The sequence below is a fragment of the Meles meles genome, chromosome 16 (assembly GCF_922984935.1).
Source record: "Meles meles chromosome 16, mMelMel3.1 paternal haplotype, whole genome shotgun sequence".
In the NCBI taxonomy this organism is placed as follows: Eukaryota; Metazoa; Chordata; class Mammalia; order Carnivora; family Mustelidae; genus Meles; species Meles meles.
In genome coordinates this window covers 67,315,415-67,331,978 of record NC_060081.1, presented here as the reverse complement: position 1 = coordinate 67,331,978, position 16,564 = coordinate 67,315,415, and the positions used below count along the sequence as shown (strand labels likewise).

Here is a 16,564-nt window from a genome sequence, read left to right as displayed (position 1 = left end):
AAATAAAATCTTTAAAAAAAAAAAAAGAATACCAAACCTTGGGATGCCTGGGTGGCTCAGTTGGTTAAGCGGCTGCCTTCGGCTCAGGTCATGATCCCAGCGTCCTGGGATCGAGTCCCACATTGGGCTTCTTGCTCAGCAGGGAGCCTGCTTCTCCCTCTACCTCTGCCTGCCACTCTGTCTGCCTGTACTCGCTCTCTCTCTCTCTCTCTGACAAATAAATAAATAAAATCTTTAAAAAAAAAACCAAACCTTACAAAACTATAAAAAACTCAAAAGTAACTTACTGTTGCCTGTTTTATATCCTCTTTTAATTGTCCTTCTAGGGGCCGGTTTTTAGCCACTCTGGGATACTGGAAACCAAGAGTACTTTGATCCTCAAGCCCTGAGGATTCTCCGCAAGCAAAAGATACGGATGGTTCATTTCAAGCTGAATTCCAAAATATAGCGATCATCTAGGTTTGTCCCTTTATTTAGGTACAAAGAGGAAACAGGCCCAGCGTGTGGAAGACTCGCTCGGGGCTGCAAACTTTCCATGGCTGGCCCTTTGTTTCTTAAAGTCGAAGTCTTTCCCCTTTAACCGTGATTTCCCAACTATTTCGACCTGCGGCCAGGGGTAGTGGGTTGCAGGCAGCAGCTGCAAGCCCTGTACCGCACACGCACACCCCAGGAGGGAGAATTGTCAGCTCAGGCGCCTGCGGGTGAGGGGCCCAGGGCAACACAAGGCCCTCCCCTCCCCTACCCTCCCCTCCACACCGCTTGGAAGGGCATACCTGGCTTAAAGACCTGAGGACAGACCCCAACAAAGAAAATGCTGAAGTGCTTACTTACACGATTGTTCTGTTTACTTTCTAGGTATCAGCAGCAAATTTTAAAAAGGAAGCAATAAAAAGACCACGAAGCCAAAGTTAAAGTCTCCCGACGCTTCTTTCCATCTTAGGAGTCCGCGCCCAGCTGCCGCGGCTGTGGATGCCTGTGATAAGCGAACTTCAGAAACCCAATCATTTCTAGATCTTGCATTTAGAATACTAATCTTGTATTTGTGAGGGGAAGATTACAGGGAACTGTCACTTCCAGAGACACTTTTTCCTAGGATGTCTAAAATTGTTTGTACTGCCTTGGTAATCGGAGAAAAAACTAAAGGTTTTACAAACCCCAGTATCTAATGAGGGACTTAACTTCTTCACCTACCTTCAGGGCAACGAACCGCTTTTAAAGCTCTAGCCGATCTGTCAGTGTTCTTGGGGTAAAAATTCAAACAGCGTTTGAATGGAGTTCATCCGTGAAACTTGAGTTCAGACTCTAGCCCCAGGCAGTTACAGACAAAGCCATAATTTGCAGAACAATAATATATCATAATATAAAAATAGACACTTTCTGACCGACAGGCTGTGAAGCAAGCCAAGCCCTCCAGAGAGCTCTGCCTCCCTCCCTGCTCTCCCCAGGGCTGTGGGGGTGACGGTGGAGAATAAAGTTCTACTTACAAGAGCAGAGTTTCTCCAAGCTCCAGGGCTCCTCAGTCCAAGCCAAAGGAGAATTTAAGAAACCAGCATTCAAAACGCCTCCCTTTTGAGGGTTAGCGAGATTAGCAGACCAGGCCGGCGGTACAGTCTGGATTCTTTCTTGCCCTCTCTCCCTCTCGGCGTCTCTAAATGAAATGCACTTCGAGGTTTTAGTGGGTGTTTCCCACGTCTCGGGCCAAGTAAGTCCCCATTTGTTGTAACCCAATGCTCAGTCTGATGATGTCAACCACTCAGCTCCCTTGCTCGGTTTCCACCTCTCTGTCCACGGGGGAGATCCATTTCCTCTGGACAATGAGCTGGGAGGCTGTAACTTCATCCCAGGCAGTCACATTTACCTAACATCCTTCCTTCAATTTTCAACAGCGCAGACTTAGTGACAAAAGGCTTCCTATCCACTCACTGGGCCAGGGCTCCTGGTGTAAGTCCCTTTGCCTATAGTCACCACTGAGTGAGAACAATCTAGTTTGCTTTGCTGTGTTCTAACTCACTTCTTTGGTGTGTAATACCCTCGTTAGGGTGGAGATCGGCATCCTCACTCCACCCCACCCTCATTTCCTCCAGCTCGATGTTCCAAGTTGTTCCGTCTCCCCACCAAGTTTCCTAGGTGCGTGCTGGGCACGGTGCATGTTGGTCCTTCACTTAGGGGAGGTGACACTTGCCCCAGTGCAAGGCTCAGAGGCAGCACTGGTCTGTTGCCTGCAGAACTCGGTTCTTTCTGGCCTCAATCACACTCCTAACTGAAGGAGTCACACTCCTAACTCCCTTGACCTCAGTTTCCCCATCAATAAAATGATGGTTTGGGGGTCTTCCACTTCTGAAATCCAACGACTGAGCTTCTACACAGACGCAAGATAAAGACTTGTACGACAAGCTGGCTGATTACACGCTTGAGGGAGGGAAGAACCCTTGGCAGGTCAGAGGCCAATGCCCACGATGCCAGGCTCAGCCTGGCTCCTTCGACCCTCTTTGTGGTGGAGCTGAACTGTTTCTCTGGGAGAAAACCCCAAAGAATTCACTGAACAAGGCCTGGGGGACATGGAACGAGGCAGCACAAACTACTCGATAAGATAAAGAAGCAGGAGAGCTGTCCTTCGGGATTAACGTGGTACAGCAGTGATTCGGAGCGACCATAATAGTCTCTTGCATTTGTGGAGTGCCTGCAGGCAAAGAGAGAAAAAACCTCTGCACTTCCGGGTACAGAGCGAAGCAGTGTGACCTGTACACTGCCTATGGACAGCGATCTGGGAACCAGAGCTATAGATCTGAGGCCTGTGTGACTTCGCTTCTCTGAACTTTTTTTTTTGAACTGTAAATTGGGGTAATAGGGCCTCCTTTCAGGACTGTGAGGAGTGAGGAACACACACAAAAGCCAGAAAGCACCTGCACATACTAAGTGCTGATGGATGGTAGCTTCGTTGTCCTACATAATCTCATCTGCTTCTCGTTGTAGGAGAATTAGTACCCAGGGGCTGAATTACTAGTCTGCTTTTCCTGGGTAGGAAAATGAAACAGAGACGCCAAGTGACACGGCCAAGGTCACACAGCTTAAGATTAAAGGGGCAGAGATGGAAACTGAGTCTTTAACTCCTACTTAGTCCAGCACACATGCCATACACATGCCAATGCTATTTCTTTTTTTTTTCTTTTTAAGATTTTATTTATTTGACAGAGAGAGAGATCACAAGTAGGCAGAGAGGCAGGCAGAGAGAGAGAGAGAGGAGGAAGCAGGCTCCCTGTTGAGCAGAGAGCCAGACGCAGGGCTTGATCCCAGGATCCTGGGACCATGCCCTGAGCGGAAGGCAGAGGCTTTAACCCACTGAGCCACCCAGGTGCCCCGCCAAAGCTATTTCTAAATGGGATCATTTCTACTTAGAAAAATGACCTAAATTTATTTTTTAAAAAATGGGGAAGGGGTGGGTTCAGCCAGGCCAGGGCTCGGGGTTGGGGGGAGTAGTCAATCTATTGCCTAAAGGAAACACTACAGGCCACTAGGTAAAAGGGAGTACTCACTTGCTTTGCTCCCCAAATACCATGTGATCCGAAGGAAGTCTGGGCTTCAGTCACCCCTTCCTCCAAGGCAGATCTGATTTGTCTTAAACCTACTTGGATGGGAAGCTGGGATTGGAGTTCTTTAGGGAAAGAAGAAACTATTTAGAAATGGAGGTAAGGCTGTGGGAGTTTGTGACTTAACAAAAACGTTATTCTCAGAACTCTTTGATGCTGTAATCAGGAAGGACCAAGCAAACAGACTATACATTGGGAGGGAGTTTGCCGGTCTAAAGGCTCTCCCATAAGCCGGCGTGGGGCTGTGGTGGAATGACAAGAACTCCAGTTAACGGGAGTTATCTCAGAGCCTGTTCCCAGTTCAGAGAGACCTGAGTTTCCTTGCTGTCCCTGGACCTTCCAGCATTGGATGACCTTGGGCAAGTTAACTTCTATGTAAAGTGAGAATAATAATGGCACTTAACATAAAAGGTTCTTGTCTGGATTAAGTGCCTGGCACACACTACAAGTTCAAAAATATTTGGAAAAAAAAACTTGCAAAAATAAGCTGCGACATCCTAAAGTAAAGGCATTATTTTCTAATTCTGACTCAGTGTCACCATCCTCTATCCCGAGGATAATGGAATGAAGTGAATGAATGAAGTCAAGAATGTCAGGAAGCCAGAAGAAGGACCCGCTATTTCTTGAGAAAAGAAATAAGGAACAAAAAGGCCCACCGGGAACAGTGAGGCGTGTTCTCAGCAGCAACACGCAGCTTGGAGGGACGGGAGGTGGCGGCTGGGGCCGTTATCTGCCGGGCCTTTATTCCAGAAACCCAAGTGCGTATCAGGAAATGAGCTGGGCCCTGGACAGGTCAGTTTGCCAAAATCACTCTCAGTGCTTTGTTATTTGAACAAAAGTAATAGTAAGGAGCCCATTCATAAAAGCAAAGATAGACTGTTTTCTTCAACCACATACATTTTCTGACCCTCACCTGTAACACTGAGTAACTGTACATCTGTCACAGAGCCATGGAGAACAGACAAGGCCGGGCGCTCCTTCTGCCTTCAGACTGCCGACAACAGAGATACTGTTGCCTGGCGCCACGCTCTGTGCTGAGTGCTCTCGAGACACCATCTTCCATTAGCCTTACACCTAGGAGGTGAGGAGGTTTAACAGCCCCTCCACTCTCAGCTGCGGAGGCCGATGCTGCTGGGCTGACCGACCAGTGCGAGGCTCACGGGACTAAGTGAGAGAGCCTGGGCTCCTGGCCAGGGCTGCTGGGGCCCCGCCGGGATTCGGAGTCCCTTCCTCCGCTGCCTTCGGGAGGGTTTCCCTGCAGGAAAAGCTGGCAGCTCGTCACAGCCCGCAGTCTCAGCTCCATCGGAAGAGGAAGGAAACTGCCTGCTCCTGCACACAGAGCTGGTCTGACGGGCTCAGACAGCCCCCTGCCACAAGGCTGCCCTCAGTTCCCACCCTTCACCCCCGTGTGGAAGGGGTCTCCCCCTCTGATGTTCCGTAGGACTTTATCTGTTCCTCTATCAAGAAACTTATCCTTTTCTCCTCTTTGAGGCTTATTTATTTCTGGACAGCTCTTACTTATGCTGCTGCTAGAATCTGAGCTTCTTATGGAAAAGCTCTGTGTTTAATTTGTGAGCATTTTGTACATAGGAGACACTTATTAAAATAAGGAAGGCTATAAATAACGAAGACTTCTAACGGATGCTTACCATATGCCAGATAGTATTCTAACTGCTCTACAAAAATCATCTCATTTAACCCCCACGAGGGTCCTGTGAGGTAGGTCTTACTACCCCCACCCGACAAACGAGGAGATTCTAGACCCATCAGTCACAGAGCCCGTTCAGCTGGTAACTGACTGGCACCTGCTGAAAGGAGTATATGATGAATAAATTCTGGGCCCCGAGACTGACCTCCGAGTCCAAACAGTTGCCGCAAAATGCAATGAACTCCTCACCCTATCCAAGGCAGGTTTCAGCTATCATGCCATTTCAAACTCACTTATCCATTGAGAAGGATGCTGATTGAGACTTCAAGTTGTAAATATAGATTTCGTTTTCTTTCCAATTACAAATGTTTATTGTAAAAAAAAAGAAAGAAAGACCAGAAAACAGGGAGGAAAATCATCCATCATTCAACCACCCAGAAATAACTAGTTAACTTCCTGGCATACGGACCCCCAAAGAGCCACACCTATACTGAAAACAATATTTGGGGGCACCTGGGAGGCTCAGCTGGTTAAGTGTCCAACTCTTGATTTCAGCTCAGGTCTCGTTCATGATTTCAAGCCCTGCACTGGGCTCCACCCTGTATTGTGGAACCTACTTAGAAAAATAACTAAAAAATTTTTCTTAAAATCAGACATACAAGTCATTTGGGGACAGAGAGGAGTCAATCCCACAAAAGATGACAAAGAAATGTTTGATGTTATTTTTTCTTCTGGTTTTGGAGTACACTTGGCTGCTTTCTTTTCTTTCTTTTTTTTTTTTTTAAAGATTTTATTTATTTAATTGACACAGAGAGAGAGAGAGCACAAGCAGGGGGAGTGGGAGAGGGAGAAGCAGACTCTCTACTGAGCAGGGAGCCTGATGTGGGGTTTGATCCCAGGACCCTGGGATCATGACCTGAGCCGAAGGCAGACGCTTAATGACTAGAGCCACCCAGGCACCCCACCTGCCTGCTTTCTCTACAGGGTTTGATATCTGGAGGGTCCACCTCCCAGGCCCCCTCAGACGGCTGCCGATGTAGCCAGTGTGCCCAATGGAGGGATCCAGCAGAAGGGAAGCCTGCTCCCAGAGAGTATGCACCTAAAAAATGGGTAGGTTCACAGAATACCTCCCTTCTAGTATGAGACTGGGCGTCCTTATCCTGTCCTTTGAAGGACCCTCAGTCTCACTGCTGGTCAGGTGCCCTAAAGCCAACTGTACCCATCAGTGTGGTACACAGAGCTTCTAGCAGCCTTCCAGGCAGGGCTGAGGCCTATGCGGCAAACAGACACCAATTCCAGAGGAAACGAAGGCCTAGCTCCTAAAAGGAGGCTTTTATTATTGCTTACAATTGGGGGGAAAAAATTACAGAGCATTTGAGGAAAACATGACAGAAACTAAAGTAAAGAGAAAACAGACTCTTATGGGAAAGAAAATTCAGACAAGTGAAAATCTTTAAAAAAAAATTCTTATGTTTTCAGAGAGATTCTGAAGATATCATGTCCACAAAACGAAATAAGTTGATAAAACTGGACTCTTGGAAATTAATAATATTAAATTAACAGTTCAGTAGAAAGACTGGAAAATAAGAAAAGGAGATCTTTCAAAATACAGTATAGGGGAAAAATATTTAAAGGATGAAAAAGAATTTTGATATAGAACAATAATCCAGGGAATTCAACATCAGTCTGAAATAGGAATTCCAGAGAAAGAATACAAAGAAAAGTACAATAGGAAATTATCTAAGAAATCCTGAGCAAACATTCCTAGAGTTAAACGTTGCATTTTTAAGACTTTAATTATTTGAGAGAGAGAGAAAGAGCACATGAGTAGGGGGGAGGGGTAGAGGGAGAGGAAGAAGCAGACTCCCCACTGAGCAGGGAGCCCAACGTGGGACTCAATTCCAGGACCCCGGGATCAGGACCTGAGCCGAAGGCAGATGCTTAATTGACTGAGCCACCCAGGCACCCCCAAAATTGCATCTTTAAACTGAGAAGTTTATCAAGGGCTGAGGAGAAGGGAAGAGTCGATCATGCCTGCATGTAGTCTCCCAACCTTTCAGAATTCAAAAGGAAAAAAATCCTACATGTTTCTAGAGAGACGAACTGTTTTGAAAGAAAAGAATCAGACTGGTATCACACTTCTGAACAAGAATGACTGCCTGAAGGGGCGCCTGGGTGGCTCAGTGGGTTAAAGCCTCAGCCTTCGGCTCAGGTTATGATCCCAGGGTCCTGGGATTGAGCCCTGCATCTGGCTCTCTGCTCAGCAGGGAGTCTGCTTCCCGCCCCCCTGCCCCCTTCTCTGCCTGCCTCTCTGCCTACTTGTGATCTCTGTCAAATAAATAAATAAAATCTTAAAAAAAAAAAAAAAAAAGGTAAACGTTCTAAAGGAAAATGACTTGGAACCTAGAACTCATCCTCACCCAGACAAAATAAAGCCATTTTTGAGGCATACAAGGACTCAGGACCGTTTCTCTCTTGTGCACTGTTTTCTCAGTAAACTCCTGGACAATGTGCTTCACCTAAATGAGGGTTTAAGCTATAAAGTAGGATTTGAAAGCAGGGATCTAACAAGAGAGAGGGAAGGAATGCCAAGGCTGAAGATGAGGGCAGCTCTGGACCTCAGCAGCCCTGCGGACCTAGAGAGCGCCAGACTCACTACCACGCCACGGTGGCAGCCCCTAGGAAAGCAGAGCTGAGGGACCCTCCCTCCCCGACAGGTCTGCTGAAAACTGTACTGAGAGTCCATGGGAAAGCAAGGGCAGCCTTTGCAGGAAGAAACAAGGAAAGCTGAGTATATTAATGAAGCTGTTATTAGTCCAGGAAGTCATACAGAAAGGAAAAATAACCAGAGTTACTGGCTCAGCAGGAGATAGTATTTATGATGCCATAATGCTATAAAACACTGAAAACTGCCTTAACCAAAAAAAAAAAAACTGTGATATTCGGAGAAAAAAGTAAAGGAGAAGTGCGAAGGGGGCTCTGGTGCTTGTGAAAAAGCTAAAGTCCCCCTGCTCCATCCTAGCAGGTCAAAAGGTAACACCTAAAACTGAAAAACAAAGAAAAAGCAGTATGGAAGTGTGTGGTCCTTGTTTGCATCTGATCTGAATGAAAAAATACTTGATCGGTGATTTTTGCAAGTAATAAGGGATTATTATTTTATGTGATAATGGTAGTATAGTTATGTTTTTCAAAAAACAGTCTTGTACATGCTAAAGTAGCTACTGATGAAGTGACATGATATTTAAAACTTACTCCAAAATTATCCAGTAGCAGGGGGAAAAGTGGCCACAGGCATAGAAGAAACAAGGCAGGTCATGATTCTTGAAGCTGGCTCATTATATTGTTCGAATATTGTCCATGTTCGAAAATTTCCATAAGAAAATGTTCACAGAGAGAGCTGTATAAGCATATTATTTGAATATTTGGAAGTAACAGAACAAACAGCCAGCAGGATCAAAAGCATATGCTCTTGGGACCAGGGCAGGAGGCAGGGACCAGTGGGAGCAGGAGATAGCTGTTTTTAGTGTAAGTTTATAAAGATATTTGATCTTAAAAAGAATAAAGCAAACCTATGTGCATGTGCCATTTTGACTGAAACAAAAATTTTTAAAAATACGTATTTATTTGAGAGAGAGAGAAGGAAAGAGTAGGGGGAAGGGGCAGAGAGAGAGGGAGAGAAAGAATCTCAAGCAGATTCCCTGTTGAGTGTAGAGCCTGATGTGGGGCTTGATCCCACCCCTGTGATCATGACCTGAGCTGAAATCAAGAGTAGGAAACTAAATGTGCTGAGCCACCTAGGTGCCCCCAAACACAATGAATTTAATTTAATTTCTTTGAAAAGATTTAATTTGTGAGACAGAGAGAGCACAAGCAGGGGGAGGGGCAGAGCAACTTCCCACTGAGCACAGAGCCTGACATGGGGCTCAATCCCAGGACCCCAAGATCACAACCTGAGCTGAAGTCAGACACTTAACTGACTTAGCCACCCAGGTGCCCCAACACAATTAATTTTAAAAAGGAAATGGAAGGGTGGGGAGGGCGCCTGGTGGACTGTCAGTGCAGCATGCGACTCGACCTTAAGGTCGTGAGTTAGAGCCCCAAGGGTGTAGAGATCCCTTAAAAAAAAAAAGAAAGAAAGAAAGAAATGGAGGATTAAAAGCGGATGTTACCTCAGGTGAGGGGGTAAGCAGGAAACTGATGCCTTTCTGGACTTGCAGTTTTTTCAACTGATGTTCATATATTACGATTTTTAGAAAATATTATCTATTTTTATTAGTTATTGCCATCAGCTTTTAGCTGGGCCTTTTGCTAATCTTGACGTTTACAAACTGAATCTGTTTCTCCAGGTAAAGAATCCTGAATAACCCAGAGTGAGTATCTCCACATTAAATGTAATAATAATTATTACTGCGGTTTATAATTATCTACCATTTGTCAGTGCTTTATATATGTTATTTCTAATCTTTCTAACACTGTTGCAAGACGGATATCATATTCCTATTTTACAGATGGTAAGATTAAGGGCTGTTGGAAGACTGATATCATATTCCCATTTTACAGATGGTAAGATTAAGGGTGAGAGACACATCAGCCGCGTGCTTGAGGTTACAGAGCAGAAGGCCAAGCCTGAGACTCCTTCCACTACCCTATCTCTCCTTCACAGCCCACTGGTTTGGGACAGTCCAGAAAGTACTTTTGCATCCATGTCATCCGATCCATGAAGCGGGAGAGACAGAATTATCTCTACCTGACAGATGAAGAATGAAAGCTGAAAGTCAGGTAACTTGCTGAAGCGTCCAGGTTTCCCGTTCCTTAACTCAGGACTTCTCTGTCATCCCCATCAGCTGTCCCCTCTACAACAAAACGCTGTTTTCATAACCTCCTCAGAGGCATGTGACATGAGAGTCACTGTAAATGAATGCAGCTGAAGCAGGAATTTTAAAAAAGAGACTTATTTTTTCCAAAGGAAATATAGTACTAAACCATGGAATGTCCTTAGTTGCTCTAATGTCAGCATTTTACTCGAGTCCTCAAAGGGGTTCTTAAAATGTCAGCAGCCTGTCTGCCTGGCAGAGAGAGATGGGCGACTGGCGGGGCAGCCTGCAGCAGTTCTGACAACCGGTGCCACGTTTCTCGGCTCCGAAAGAAAGGAATGAGCCAAGCATGCTTTGGCCCTGGAAAAAAAAAAAGTATGTCTCTATCTCCTAAATCTACTTACATCTGTGGCCATGTGGCCCCAGGGCTTTTGATAGTTGCCAGGAAGCTTAGATTGGTGCTACTCTAGAGCAGAGCAGTTCATAAAGCTGTATGACAGGCTGGGGCAGGGGCAAGGGGCTAGGGGAGCCCAAAGTGGGGAACTGAAGGGCTTGAATGTCTGTCCTCTGGTCATCTCCAACCCTGGGTAGCTGATGGCCCTGCCTGGCAAAGAAGCAGACTAAGAGCTGGGCCCAAGGGCCACGAGCTTGGCTTGAGAGCCTGTTCCCTGGCTGTTCTGGCATCTGAACAATGGCCAAGCAGCAGCTAGGGGGAAGGAGCTGTTTACTCCAGTTCAAACTATTTATAGGACCAGCGATGTGCACATATTTGGATGACAAATCTCTGGGTTGCAAGTGAGCCATGCTTTGCTCCTGGACAATTTCATCAAACACACTCCCTCCCCACGCCGCCCCCGGGCCCCTTCGTGTTGCCCTGAGGATGTTTTATTTAAATTGCTGAGTTAAAAAAAAAAAAATCAAGATCATAAAAAGAAATCACATTTTAGGAACAAGAGACTTTTAATCCATTTGCCTAGGAGCTTAAACTACATAGTATCATTTTCTTTCAGGCTAGAATCAGAGATTAAATTCTAATACCTGCGTAAATTTTAAAAACAAGACAAATTAAAACAGTATCCACAAATTAAAACAGTATCCGCATGAGCTCTGTAATTTCAGGACCCTGAGAGATCATGATGTACTTGATCACTGTAATGATGCTGAGCCCCAGTCACGCCCTGCAAAAGGAATGTTTCCGATGACGGTTCTAAGACGATAAAAGGCCCCACAGAACAGATCCACAAACGCTATGCAACCAGATCCACGTTACAGGCAAACAGAGGAGGCACTACACCCCGAGGTTGCCCACAATGCCGCTGCCCCCAGCATGTGCCACCCAGGAAGGGGTTTAATTGGAACAAAAGACGTACAGAGCCTTCCGCACCGTTTCAACACACAAAAGGTTACAGTACTCTTGCCAACGCATTTGTTTGGAAAAACCAGCGTACCTCCAAATGCTGCCTTGTTTTTACAGCAAAGGCAATGCTGATCAGCCGCCTCCCCTGAGCCAGGCACTGCCTCATTCCGAAAGGGAGATGTGGTTGGTAATCGACATGTATGCCCCGGCTAACGTGCTGGTGGCCTCCGGTCCCATCGCCCAATCGGGCAGGAACTGGCGCAGAGAAAAAGGGCGCTGAGTGAGAAGAAAGGTTTAGAGTACAGGGGGTGATGCTGGACAATTAAGAGATTCCTCCAAGGGACCAACGTGTTTCCTTATTTTTACCCCCTGCTAACGAAACTCTTTAGAAGACAAACACAGGGGCGCCTGGGTGGCTCAGTGGGTTAAAGCCTCTGCCTTCAGCTCTGGTCATGATCCCAGGGTCCTGGGATCGAGCCCCGCATCGGGCTCTCTGCTCAGCGGGGACCCTGCTTCCCTTCCTCTCTCTCTGGCTGCCTCTCTGCCTACCTGTGATCTCTGTCTGTCAAATAAATAAATAAAATTTAAAAAAAAAAAACTTTAGAAGACAAACACAGAATGTCTCCAAGATAATCTTTAGATTAACCCCACTTTTTTTCCCAAAGATTTATTTTCTTATTTATTTGACAGAGAGACAGAGCATGAGAGAGGAAACAGAAGCAGGGGGAGTGGGAGATGGCGAAGCAGGCTTCCCACCCAGTGTGGAGCCCGACCTGGGGCTTGATCCCAGGACTTTGGGATCATGACCTGAGCTGAAAGCAGACGCTTAATGACTGAGCCATCCAGGTGCCCCTAGATTAAACCACTTTCTAAAAAATCAGGAGAAAAGTAAGAGTGGTAAAGGGTAAAGGAAAGAAGCATGTTTATATATAGAGGGAATGTAAATTATTTTAGAAATATTTTGCTGGTCAGTTGGTAATATTTGGGCAATATGTGACTAAAGGCTTTAATGCACGTAATTTTGATCCTATGAGTCTACTTCTAGGAATTTAAACAATATCCTCATCATTCAGACCTTAGCTAAAACGTCACCTCTTGGGGACTTCTCCAACCCACTCAACCTTAGGTAACTACCCATCTACCTATCACATCACTTTCCTTTTTTAAAGATTTTATTTATTTATTTGAGAGAGAGAGCACCCAAGTGGGGGGAGAGTCAGAGGGAGAGGGAGAAGCAGACTCCTTGCTGGGCATGGAACCTGATGCAGGACTCGATTTCAGGACCCTGAGAGATCATGACCTGAGCGAAAGGCAGACACCCAACTGAGCCATCCAGGTGCCCCAGATCACTTTCTTTTCATTGTCTGCACAGCACTGCTATTTTTCTTATTCATTAATTTGTGTACTGTTCATCCTCACTGCCATTCCCTACCACCCACACTAAAACGTTAGCTTTACAGGAGCAGGGACCAAGTTTGCCGAATGTATTGCTTTCTTCCTATGTGTTGGGTACTAGCTGCGGATGTTTACATGCGTCATCTCATTCAGTCCTCACAGTCGTATGAGGTTTGTTATTATCCCATTCTACAGATGAGGAAACTGAGGCACAGTTTTAAGTCTAGTGAGTGGCCAGCAAGTGGCACCAGGAATATGAACACTGCTATGTATGACCACAAAGCCTTTGCTCTTAACTACCTCCCTCAAAACGAACCAGAAGTTTCAAACTACACACTTTTTGACCAAGCATTACAGTTCTGGAAATTTGTTATATGGAGATAATCAGACAAGAACAACGGTGAGATACATTTTTATTTACTGCAGGCTGCTTACAGAAGCAAATACTGGAAATATGTTTAGGCAAGTCATCAGTTAGCTATAAGCCTCAAGTTTACTTTTTGGTAAACAGAGGGCCCCATCTCAGAGATACTGTGAAGATTTAATGAGACAGAGCACAGTGCGTGGCTCTTAGTCAGGGTTTTACTGTTTGCTATATGCATTTACATCTCTAAAAAGATACACAAGAAACCAAATTGTTATCAGAGGCCATCTCTGGACAGCAGGATTATGGGGGAGGGCTTTCATTAACTAAATTGTGTACTTCCACATTGGTCTAATTTTTATAAAATTCATACTGATGTCATAGTCATCAAAAATAAATATATTACTACTAAAAAAAAAAGGAATATGAAGGGGCGCCTGGGTGACTCAGTTGGTTAAGCATCTGCCTTCGGCTCGGGTCATGATCTCTTAGGGTCTCAGGGTCTCTCTCGATCCCCATGTCTGGGCTCTCTGTTCAGCGGAGAGCCTGCTTCTCCCTCTCTCTCTACTACTCCCTCTGCTTGTGCTCTCTCGTTCTCTGTGTCAAATAAATAAAATCTTAGGAAAAACAAAAAAGAACATAAAGAAAAAGTTAAAGAAACTTGGAGAAGAAAACTCAGTTTTTGGGACAGTGAGGGAAATTAGTAGATCTCAAACTAAAAATGTTCCTCCTCTTTTGTGCTATGAAGGAGCAAGACCTTCAGTAGGCTCATAGGCCCTACCCCACTGCAAAGGCCTGCATTCATAGTGAAGTCAGAGACAGTTTTTTTAAATATTTTATTTATTTATTGGACAGAGAGAGAGAGATCACAAGAAGGCAGACAGGCAGGCAGAGAGAGAGGAAGGGAAGCAGGCTCCCTACTGAGCAGAGAGCCCAATGCGGGCTCGATCCCAGGACTGTGAGATCATGACCTGAGTTGAAGGCAGAGACTTAACTGAATGAGCCACCCAGGCGCCCCAACTCAGAGAGATTTTTTTTTTAAAGATTTTATTTATTTATTTGACAGACAGAGATCACAAGTAGACAGAGGCAGGCAGAGAGAGAGAGAGAGAGGAGGAAGCAGGCTCCCTGCTGAGCAGAGAGCCCTATGCGGGGCTCGATCCCAGGACCCTGGGATCATGACCTGAGCTGAAGGCAGAGGCTTTAACCCACTGAGCCACCCAGGCACCCCCAGAGAGATTTTTAATAAGAACACAGACCTACAGAATTTACTCAGATGGGTTCAAGAAATTTGAAAAGATGCTAAAATATATATATATAAAATGAAAGAAAATCTTTACAGCCACATCTGCCTTCTGAAGAGAAAGACTGTCAAATATGAGGCCCTTTTAGCTACCGGCCACCTTTTTGAGTTCAACCATGCAAAAAAACAACAGAAATAAAAGCCAAAGGTTGCCAAGTTGCTCTGCACAATAAATAAAGAAGAACTGAATTCCAGGGGGAATCTGTGGGGAATAAAAGAAGGGGAGGGAGCAAGGACCCAGGGAGATGCAGAGGTCCAGGGTCTGGGGTTCCCAAATCACCAGCAAAGCTGGTACCAACAATTAAAATTGTTTTTGTGAGTGTATTCCTTGTTCTTGGTGGAAACCAGGAAGGGACCGAGTTTCAATTTTGAACTGATAGGCTGAGAAACAGAGGAAGAGGAGGCAGAGATGACCCAGAGAACACCTTCACCCCCTAGGAACTAGCAGAATCTTGGGGGAAACCTCAGATTTCTTCTACATGGCAAGAAACAAGGGGTCAAGCTGATCTTATCTAGATCTTAAAGTGCTAACACATCAGCATTTATATGGTTTATTTATCAAGGAACAAATTGATATGTATGTGGCACAAAAATAAATGAACTTGACTACTCTTCCACACCACTGAAAAGCTTTTCACAATTTGTGTGGCGTTGTCAACTCATTTTAGGCCATGTATTCCTTTGAGGATGTGATGAAAGTTAAGATCCTGCTCTTTGGAAAATGCGTATCATTTCAAGGGGTCTGCGGACCTCTCTGGAGGCCATCTCTGGGACATTCACTATAGGGAGACTGTAACAGCATTGACGGTCATTGCTTGTTGTTGACAATGGGTACCCCAAGTCACCTTGCAGTTTATGCAGAAAATATGAGAACACCGCTGACATTCATTGATTTATAAACATAATACACATAATCCTGAAGGCATAAACAATGCACTGTGATCTCTGTACTGATTTATAGTTAACTGAAGGAAGGAAAGACAACAGACTGCTACAATAGGGTGGGATAAGTCAGACTGTACATTTCAGACTAACATCACCCCTCAACTTCCTTTTTGGCCCTAGGACTCCTAACTACAAATGGAACAACAGGTGGAAATGAGTGACATGAATACAGAGTATAAGCAGAGGAAATCAACAAGAGGCCAGGACACTGGGGCCGTTTATTTTATTTTATTTTATTTAAAGATTTTATTTGTTTTTTGGACAGAGAGAGACACAGTGAGAGAGGGAACACAAGCAGGGGGAGTGGGAGAGGGAAAAGCAGGCTTGCTGCTGAGCAGGGAGTCCCATCTGGGGCTCCATCCCAGGACCTTGAGATCATGACCTGAGCCAAAGACAGACACTTAATGACAGAGCACCTCAGGTGCCCCTGGGGCCATTTTATTTTATTTTACTTTATTTACTTATTTATTATTTTAAAAAATATTTTATTTATTCACTTGACAGAGAGACAGAGAGAGGACACAAGTAGGCAGAGTGGCAGGCAGAGGGAGAGGGAGAAGCACGTTCTCTGCTGAGCAGGGAGCCCGATGCGGGGCTCGATCCCAGGACTCTGGGATCATGACCTGAACTGCAAGCAGCCACTTAACTGACTGAGCCACCAGGTGCCCCATTTTTTTTTTTTTTTTTTTTTTTTTTATTTATTTTTTTTCAGCGTAACAGTATTCATTCTTTTTGCACAACACCCAGTGCTCCATGCAAAACGTGCCCTCCCCATCACCCACCACCTGTTCCCCCAACCTCCCACCCCTGACCCTTCAAAACCCTCAGGTTGTTTTTCAGAGTCCATAGTCTCTTATGGTTCGCCTCCCCTCCCCAATGTCCATAGCCCCCTCCCCCTCTCCCAATCCCACCTCCCCCCAGCAACCCCCAGTTTGTTTTGTGAGATTAAGAGTCATTTATGGTTTGTCTCCCTCCCAATCCCATCTTGTTTCATGTATTCTTCTCCTATCCCCCTACCCCCCCATGTTGCTTCTCCATGTCCTCATATCAGAGAGATCATATGATAGTTGTCTTTCTCCGATTGACTTATTTCACTAAGCATGATACGCTCTAGTTCCATCCACGTCGTCGCAAATGGCAAGATTTCATTT

At 45.3% G+C, this 16,564-nt stretch overlaps 1 protein-coding gene across 8 annotated transcripts in view; it reads right to left on the bottom strand.

The window, feature by feature from the left end:
• PKIG (cAMP-dependent protein kinase inhibitor gamma) overlaps positions 1-16,564 on the bottom strand; it is a 99,231-nt gene that overhangs the window by 31,860 nt on the left and 50,807 nt on the right. Inside the window, exon 1 of one of the 8 annotated variants that reach the window (XM_045980421.1) lies at positions 1,485-1,640. The exons of 4 other annotated variants lie outside the window; for them this stretch is intronic. The gene's annotated coding sequence lies outside the window, so the exon portion shown is untranslated. Of the gene's footprint in view, positions 1-831; positions 950-1,484; positions 1,641-16,564 lie in introns of those variants that run through there. 3 more of the 8 variants (XM_045980424.1, XM_045980422.1, XM_045980425.1) reach the window with 3 other exon arrangements.